This window comes from Babylonia areolata, chromosome 7, assembly GCF_041734735.1.
Source record: "Babylonia areolata isolate BAREFJ2019XMU chromosome 7, ASM4173473v1, whole genome shotgun sequence".
In the NCBI taxonomy this organism is placed as follows: domain Eukaryota; kingdom Metazoa; phylum Mollusca; class Gastropoda; order Neogastropoda; family Buccinidae; genus Babylonia; species Babylonia areolata.
In genome coordinates, this window is record NC_134882.1 from 48,190,163 (window position 1) to 48,199,817 (window position 9,655).

The 9,655-nt window shown below is 44.2% G+C and overlaps 1 protein-coding gene across 1 annotated transcript in view; it reads right to left on the minus strand.

The window, feature by feature from the left end:
- The window catches only part of LOC143283862 (cyclic nucleotide-gated channel alpha-3-like), a 162,320-nt gene that overhangs the window by 88,187 nt on the left and 64,478 nt on the right, over positions 1-9,655 (minus strand). The gene's annotated exons all lie outside the window — the stretch shown is intronic.

Below are 9,655 nucleotides of genomic sequence, written 5' to 3' on the forward strand. Positions count from 1 at the left end.
GTGTGTGTGTGTGTGTGTGTGTGTGTGTGTGTGTGTGTGTGTGTGTGTGTGTGTGTGTGTGTGTGTGTGTGTGTGTGTGTGTGTGTGTGTGTGAACAGTTTTTGTCAATATTACCGGAAAATACCGGAAACACCCATTTCAGAAATGGAAGCATGGATCACAATGGTAATTCAAGCTTTGAGAATCAATCCAGTGGGGATTAACTCATTATCAGTCTCCTTTCACCTCTTCTCCTCCGTCTCCAAACCCTTCACCCCACCCACCAGTACCCCCTCTTCTCTGAGGCAAGAATCTGCCGAATGTCGCTGAGACGATCATGAGGTTTGAAGGTCTGCAATGAAGCATTACGATGTGATACCTTACTGTCCTTTCTAGCTCTTTGCATATCCACCTGGCTTGACGCACATCAGTGTATGTGTGTGTGTGTGTGTGTGTGTGTGTGTGTGTGTGTGTGTGTGTGTGTGTGCGTGTGTGTGTGTGTGTGCGTGTGTGCGTATGTGTGTGTGTGTGTGTGTGTGTGTGTGTGTGTGTGTGAAAGGAGCTTTCAATACTATGGGAAAATATCACTAAAACCCATATTACAGACGTGTGGATCCAAAGACAACTTCAAGCTCTGGAAATCATGCCAGTTGTGTTCACCTCATTTTGAGTCTTCTCTCTTCTAACCTCCCCTCCCGTGTCCCCCTCTTCTGATACCAAGACACTATTCTTCCAGCTATCCTTCTCCTTCATCTCCCTGCCCTCCTGACGAAGGTTCAAACGGCCGGACCCCAAACTGTCAAACAGTCGTCATCAGAGCAAAGAGCGGTGCCCAGAGACAGTGAAGGTGAGAAAGGCGACTGGACACGGTGAGGGCTGATGGCGACAAATGACCAGGGCCAATGGAATTAGTCTGACCTGGCTGGGACACACACACACAAAACCCCTGCCACAATATTGCATTACTATCGACCACACCGGCTCGTCTTGGATTCGATTTGTAGCTAGCAGCCTCCCCCCCCCAACACCCCCATCCCCAGGCCCACCCTCTCCCACCCGACCAAACCAAGGGAAAGGATAAGCATGTGGGAAGGAAGCAAGTGAGGCTGAGGAGTGGAGGGTGGTGGGGTGGCGTGGGTGTATGTTCAGTAGAATTTTTTTTTCTTTCTTTGTGTGTGTGTGTGTGTGTGTGTGTGTGTGTGTGTGTGTGTGTGTGTGTGTGTGTGTCTGTGTGTGTGTCTGTGTGTGTATGTGTGTGGGTCTGTGTGTGTGTGTGTGTGTGTGTGTGTGTGTGTGTGTGTGTGTGTGTGTGCACGTGTGTGTGTGTGAACAGTTTCTTTTAATATTGCCAGGAAATAAAGAAACCCCCATTCCAGAAACGGAAGCATGGATCACAACGGTAATTCAAGCACTGGGAATCACACGAGTGGGGATCAACTCATTGTCAGTATCATCCCCTCTCATCTCCCCTCACAAACCTCCACCCCGCCCCTCTCCACTGCATCCCGCCTCTTTGACCCAATTATCTCTCCATTCAACTCACCCCCCCCCCCACCGCAACTCCCATCCCCATCCCCCCACCAACCCCCCCAACAGACAAAGGTTCAAACGGCCGGACCCCAAACTGTCAAACAGTCGTCATCAGAGCAAAGAGCGGTGCCCAGAGACAGTGAAGGTGAGAAAGGCGACAGGACACGGTGAGGGCTGATGGCGACAAATGACCAGGGCCAATGGAATTAGTCTGGCCTGGCTGGGACACACACACAAAACCCCTGCCTCAATATTGCATTACTATCGACCACACCGGCTCGTCTTGGATTCGATTTGCAGCTAGCAGCTCCCAAAGCACAGGGAAGAGGATAAGCATCTGAATGAAGAAGGGAGGGGTAAGGGAGTGGTGTGGGCAGAGGAGGGAGGTTGTATAGGGTGGAGGATGTGTTGTGAGGTGTGTGTGTGTGTGTGTGTGTGTGTGTGTGTGTGTGTGTGTGTGTGTGTGTGTGTGTGTGTGTGTGCGTGCGTGCGTGCGTGTGTGTGTGTGTGTGTGCGTGTGTGTGAAGTCAAGTCAAAGGTTATACAGCTTTTTTTTTTTTTACATCCTGCCCTCAGAAAAAAAAAAGGAAAATACAAATATGGAAGAAATGGGGGAAGTGGGTGTCGGGAAAGGGTGATATAGAAATAAACAGTTACACGTAGCACATACAAAATCATATCTATCGAAAAAAGACAAACAAAGAACAACAACAGCAATAGTAATTAAATATACACATAATTTTTATAATACTGACAAAATTATGACATACAAAGCGACATCCTTACATCGATAGCTTAATTCAGGACGAAAGAGCGAGAGTAAGAAAGAAAGAAAGAGACAGACAGACAGAGATGACAGACAAGAACAGACAACCAGATAAAGGTAACAGTCGAGAGAGGGAAAAGAGTGACAGAGAGTCAGAAGGACAGAGATAGTCTAAAGTTAGAAAAACGGACAGACAGGTATATAGACAGGCAGATACAAGGATAATCATATCAAAACATTAAGGAATCATCTTGTTTCCATCAAATTCTTCTTAAGTGCATTTTTGAATGGTTGCTTCTGACGACATGACTTTAAGGAGGTAGGTAAACTATTCGTTCCCCCCGAATAATTATGTTAAATTAGATTTATATAAATTGTTTCGGGGTCGTGGATAAGATAGTTTGTGAGTATGTCTATTTTCATTCGTAATAAAATCCTGGATTATTTTCCTTGGGGCCGTTCCATTAACTATACTGTGCATACACATATATTTGTTGAGTAATAGTCTACTTCTGTGTGTGTGCGTGCGTGCGTGCGTACGTGCGTGTGAGTGTGTGTGTGTGTGTGTGTGTGTGTGTGTGTGTGGGAATTGTATGTTTCTATCATGCATTCATACATGGGTATGAGAGCGAGTGTGTGTGTGGAGTGGGGGTTAGTGTGTGTGTTTGGGGGGTGGGGGTGTAGGCGAATAAGTTGAGAATTGTGCATGTTAGCGTGTGTTAGAAGTTAGCTTACGGACAAAGCATAACTATGTGCCTTGACCTGCCCTGTTTTACCCTGTTTTTATTTTAATTCCTGGATGATTCAGCTGTGAAGCTTGTATACCTGCACCCAAGCATGAAGAAGTTGTACTCCGGCAAAAATTTACAAAATCATAACCCACAAGTTCTAGAAACATGAATAGACTGCTACTGCTGGTGATACACACACACACACACACACACACACACACACACACACACACACACACACACACACACACACACACACACACACACACACACACAAACACACACACACACGGGGTGAGACATTGCCTGAGCGTCCCCTTCCCCACCCACCCACACAATCATCCATATCCGGGAAATGTAAGAATGTAAGTAAAGCATTGAGATGTTACACCCTTGAGTAACTACCGATGATATTCTCAATGGCCTTTCTTGCCGATTTTGGCAGCTGCCCGGGAGGCCTCTGCGCGCGCGCGTGTGTGTGTGTGTGTGTATGTGTGTATGTGTGTGTGTGTGTGTGTGTGTGTGTGTGTGTGTGTGTGTGTATGGGGGGACAGGGGGGCGAGGAGTGGATGATGAATGCATATATGTGCGCGCGCGTTCATGTGTGTGTGTGTGTGTGTCTGTGTGTGTGTGTGTTTGTGTGTGTCTGTGTGTGAGCGAGAGTGTGTGTAGTTTTGTGTGTATCATATATGTATCTGCAGTTACTCAATGGTGTAACATCTCAATTCTTCACTGACATTTCCCTGATATGGATGATGTGCGTCTGCATGTATGTGTGTGTGTGTGTGCGCGCGCGCGAGTATGTCTGTGTCTGTGTGCACGCGCGCACGCGTGTGTGAGTATGCGGGCATTTGTTTGTTAATAACACAGACAATACGATACACGCGACTGCCAATATCCCTGGTCGCCAATCCCCTCACACGGACCAGTGACTGCAGGCTGTGTCTGGGACCATCGTCACCACAGCAACCTGGCACCGCCAGTCCTGGTTTGATGGCCGCGAACCGTCCATCCAGAGAGATAAGAAAGGGAAATAAGCCAGTCAAATAACCTCCCTTGTTGGCCCATTCCACTGTGCAATCGTGGAGCTGGAGCTGTAGTTCCAACTTTCGCAACAGCGGCCATCATCCATGAAGTTTGCATTTCGTTTCAGCAGTCTAGCAACGGTGCCAGCTTAGCAGCCTGATTGCACCCCCTTTGGTTTTTCACACCAGGGTCAATTCTGGCTAGTCCGAAGACAAAACTGACCAGCACAGATTAACCCCTGTGTGTATGCAGTTAGTTTATACTCCCTCACTACCCCTTCGTAATGGATTTAGGGGTCATTGTATACTGGCTTGAAACGAACCCCGGCCCATTTAGAATCAATATGCGCTATTGAAGTAGAACTTCCCCACGTCTGCATCCGTAAATTTTAATAGAGTGGCGAATGTGTGTGTGTGTGTGTGTGTGTGTGTGTGTGTGTGTGTGTGTGTGTGTGTGTGTGTGTGTGTGTGTGTGTGTGTGTGTGTGTGTGTGTGAGGGGTGGAGTAAAGAATAGCCCAGAACAACCCCCTTCCTTTTACAGTAGCTTGATCAAGTCCATAGAATGGGATTATTTCCAGCTATGAGAGGGGGTAGGGATTGATCTCAACTGGCCACAACAGACCCAGGGCTCATTCAAGACTTGTCCTGAATGATCCGGTGGCAACATTTAGCTGGGGGGTAGTTCGAGGCTGTTACACCGTTCTGTTGGCTGACGTGTGCGAATTTCGGCTCCGAGGTCATTGTAACGTCAGACGCGCCAAAGACGCATGAGTGAACATATTTCATATGATGTTTATAAAGCACGACAGTGGGTATATTGGAAACGTGCTCACATTTCAGCACAGTCAGCAAAGAAAACCTCTGACTGATGGTATTTCATCGTCTCACAGAGTACTGACATGAAGACAGATAGACAGGTGAATAGACAGACAGACATAGACACAGACGGACGTGCACAAATAGACAGACAGACAGACAGACAGACAGACAGATAGATAGATAGATAGATAAGCGAGCAGGGATACAGATGTATTGCACTGTATTGTAGCTTGCGTTAATCGCTGTGTTATTATTGTTAAGCATGAGTGGATATGACATGAGGATGCAGACTTGAAACAACAGTCCGGGTAGGTTTAAAGCAAATCTGAAAGGAAATAAAACAGCTCACAAAACGACACTGTCTTCAGGGTAATGCAGCAGCAGCAACAACAACATCACCAACATCAACAACAACAATAGTCATAACAATTAATTCTCAGTTCATGTCAGTTACAATGGAATGAAATGGATTACAAACGAAACATGACACTGAATAGGTACAAGAAACATCATAATATAAGCAATATAGTGTAACAGAATGAAACATGAAAATAGTGTATCAAATAATGTAACAACAAAAAACAAATACGGTGTGATATGACATGATAATATCATATAATATGATATAACACAATATGATAATATATAACATGTACCGACGTCCAGATGAGAGAATCACGCTGCCACGCACCTTTTACCAAAACATAGTACTTCATGCATGTAATGCGGATGAATTTTAGGTTTGACATATTTCGCTCCCATCTCTCTCTCTCTCTCTCTCTCTCTCTCTCTCTCTCTCTCTCTCTCTCTCTCTCTCTCTCTCCATCATTCCGCTGATGGTGGTAGGGGAGGGGGTATGGAGGATATCGGCATGTCCTCGTGTCAGGGTTACTTTCTCCTTCTGCAGGGTGGGATTTTCACTTATCACTTTTATAGCATTTCCTGCTATCACTGATAACACTTTATTCATCCACAATCTTCAAGAAGAAGTAATACAAGAAATGATGATGCTGATGCTGATGATGCTGATGAGTCGTGATCATGATCATGATGATAATGACGAAGACGATGACGAAAGCAAGACAGCGATAGATGGAGAAGCAGAGATGGAGAGAAACAAAGAGAGAGACAAAAGACTGAGACAAAGAGAAAGCTCAAGTCCCAAAGGGTGGATTTGTTTTAATCAGAAAGTCGATGTGAAATGATATGAATGCAACATGAAGGCGGAAAGGCATGCTGACAACACTGAATGGAAATGATCAAACACTGCGCGTGCGTGCACACGCACGCACAAGCTGGCTTGCACGCGCGCACGACAAAAGCATAAAAAAAGAAATCCCGGTGGGGCATTGATTCTAGCGGAATGATGGAAAGAGAACGGTTCTTTTCTCTTCTCTTGCTTTTTTCCCCGATGGAGACGGAGTGAAAGACGGTGAAAGATGTGACATGGATGAGAGGTGCAGTAGAAGTGGAAATAAAAAGTTGCGAAAACCACAGAATGATACACGCCTTCTTGGCGAATGCTAATCAAATGGTTTGTTAGAATGAGTTTTGAAGAGAGTTTACGGGTGAACATCCGTCTCGTTAAATTTTTCTCCCTTCTTTCCATGTTCTTCTGTTGGCCCTAATTGCCACTGCACCGTGCACACAGCCTGTAAGTACGTACCGCATTGCACCACATCACATCACATTAGACCACATCACACTATATTCTATACAGCCTCCAGTCCATACACAGCTTTGTATCCAATCTTCAAAACGGCCTACAACGCTTCCTTTGAGTTTCGGTTTCAAGGAAGCATCAAAGAGTTAGAACTGGTCAACATACGGTACACCACATCTGCTATCAAAACAATTTTTAAAAAACGAAAGAAAAAAGACAATTTAACCAACGAATGTCAATAAATTAGAAGTATGTGCACGCGCGCACACACACACACACACACACACACACACACACACACACACACCACACCTTGCCATGGACACACCAAGTTACAGCTTGAAATTTCATGGATGCAGCGCGTGGCAGCCAATTCTGACTCTATCTATCTATCTATCTATGTAGTTGGTGGCCTAGTGATAAGCCGCCGTCCAGCAGTTCCAGTCCCTGCAGGGATTCTTACTCCCCTGACCACTCATCCTCCAGTAGAACTTGAGAGCGACGGTCAGTGTGCTAGCCACTCGGATGAGACTGTAGTCCGCCGTCCCTGTGCAACGTACACATAAAATTACCACCGGCAACGAAAGGGTTGTCACTGTGTAAATTGTTCAGGAAAATCAGCTGTCATTGTAAAAGAAAAGTGTCGCTGCACTGTGGCAAAGCTCCCTTCCCGTAGAGAGCAGCCCAGGATTTCATACAGAGAAATACGTTTGTGACGTACCTTAATACAATACGGTTATTCATTACCACAGCACCACATTACAGCTAACCTTCAATGGATATGCAGCTTTACAGATTACCCGCATCAGACATATTACATCACAGCTGATGTGTAATGGACAAATCAAATTACAGGCAACCCTCAATGGACACACCACATCATAGATAACTTTAAATGAACACACGGCATCACAGCTAATCCTCAACGCCTCCATCCTATCACAGCAAACCGTCAATGGATACATCACATCAAAGCTAACCCTCAACTGGAAAATCACATTTTACTGCTAACTGTCAACGACTACATCACATTACAGCTACCCTCAACGGATTAATCACATTACAGCTGCCCTCAATGGATACACCGCATTCAGCTACCCTCAATGGATACACCGCATTCAGCTACCCTCAATGGATACACCACATAAAGATAACCTGCAAAGGATAAATCATATTACAGCTAACTAGCAATAAACACATAATGCTAACCTGTAATGAATGCATCATACAAAAACTAATTTTCAAAGAACACATCGTATTACAGCAAATCTGCAACGTAGCACATCATAAAACAGCATATCTTCAATGGATGCTTCATATTGTAGCTCACCCTCAATAAAAAAATATATTTATATATCACATTACAGCTAACCCTCCATCAATATACCACATTACATCTGACCAGCAATTGACACACCACGTTACAGTTAACCTGTAATAGATGCATCACATTACATCCCTCCCTCAATAGATACATCACATTAGAGCTAGCCCTCAAGAGATTCATCATATTACAGCTATCCTTAAGTGAATATATCACGTTACAGATAACCCTGAATGGATACAGCACATCACAACTGACCTGCAAAGGGAACACCATATTACAGATAGCCCTCAGTGATTAAACGGGGGAAAACGGCATTACATATAACTCTAAACGACGACACCGCATTATAGCTAACCTGACATGGATACATCATATTACAGATGACTCCCAATGAATAAACGGGAATAAACGGCATTACATATAACCTTAAACGAAGACATCACATTATATCTAACCTTAAATGGACACATCACATTACAAATAACCCTCAATGGATAAACGACATAACATATAACCATTAACGACGTCACATTAAAGTTAACCTGAAATGGATACTTCATATAACAGCTGACCTGCAGAGGGCATTCCCATATCAGAGCTATTCTCCAATGGCTACACAATACGCTCGCCGGCCCAGAATGACCGTAAATCTAATGACAGTCATCTCTGTCAGCTTTAAGGAATCACGGCCTCTGCACGGGTTGTAGATACTCAATGTGATCGATCACAATGATTAACTTCAGTTATATGCATCGGGATATTTTATTCATGCACGTGATGTCCCTCTAATGACGAGACGTACACGATTATACAGAACGTGCATTGATGAAGTCATGAAGAGAGAGAGAGAGAGAGAGGAGAGAGAGAGAGAGAGAGAGAGAGAGAGAGAGAGAGAGAGAGAGAGAGAGAGAGAGAGAGAGAGAGAGTATGTAAAACATTCTTGTATAATGAAGTGCTCGTAGTTTCGGTCCGTTCTGACAAACCCAGTTCCACCGAAGTTGAAATGGCTATTTTCATTCACAATTGAAGAAGATACCATCAGAAATCTTACTTTTTTTTTTTCATGATTCAATGCGTCAACAATCTGGGTGAGAATGGTTTATAGCATTATTCATTGTATCGTTTTGCATTAATTTTTTAACTCTAATAATGGAGGCACAATTGTTTCTTCTTCTTCTTCTTCTTCTTCTTCTTCTTCTTCTTCTTCTTCTTCTTCTTCTTCTTCTTCTTCTTCTTCTTCTTCTTCTTCTTCTTATTATTATTATTATTATTATTTTATAACTCTGTTTCAGTGCCAGTGTCATATCTTTGACGGTACATGTCTCCCTGTGTGTGTGTGTGTGTGTGTGTGTGTGTGTGTGTGTGTGTGTGTGTGTGTGTGTGTGTGTGTGTGTGTGTGTGTGTGTGTGTGTGTGTGTTCTTTCTTTAATTCAACGTCTTTTCACTTTGTGTGATATTAGACGTGTGTGTGCGCGCGCGCGCGCGCGCGCGCGCGCGCGTGTGTGTGTGTGTGTGTGTGTGTGTGTGTGTGTGTGTGTGTGTGTGTGTCTGTGTGTCTATGTGTGTGTGTGTGTGTGTGTGTGTGTGTGTGTGTGTGTGTGTCTGTGTGTCTGTGTGTCTGTGTGTGTGTCTGTGTGTGTCTGTGTCAGTCTGTGTTTAATATATAGATATTTGATAAATGCATTATTTTTTTTTTTTAATATGACACGGATTTTCACATACATTATACGTTATCCACATAAGTACACTCGCATATATTACAAGCGCGTATAATGGAATCCTGGACAATATGCATTTTAACACGCCAAACACAT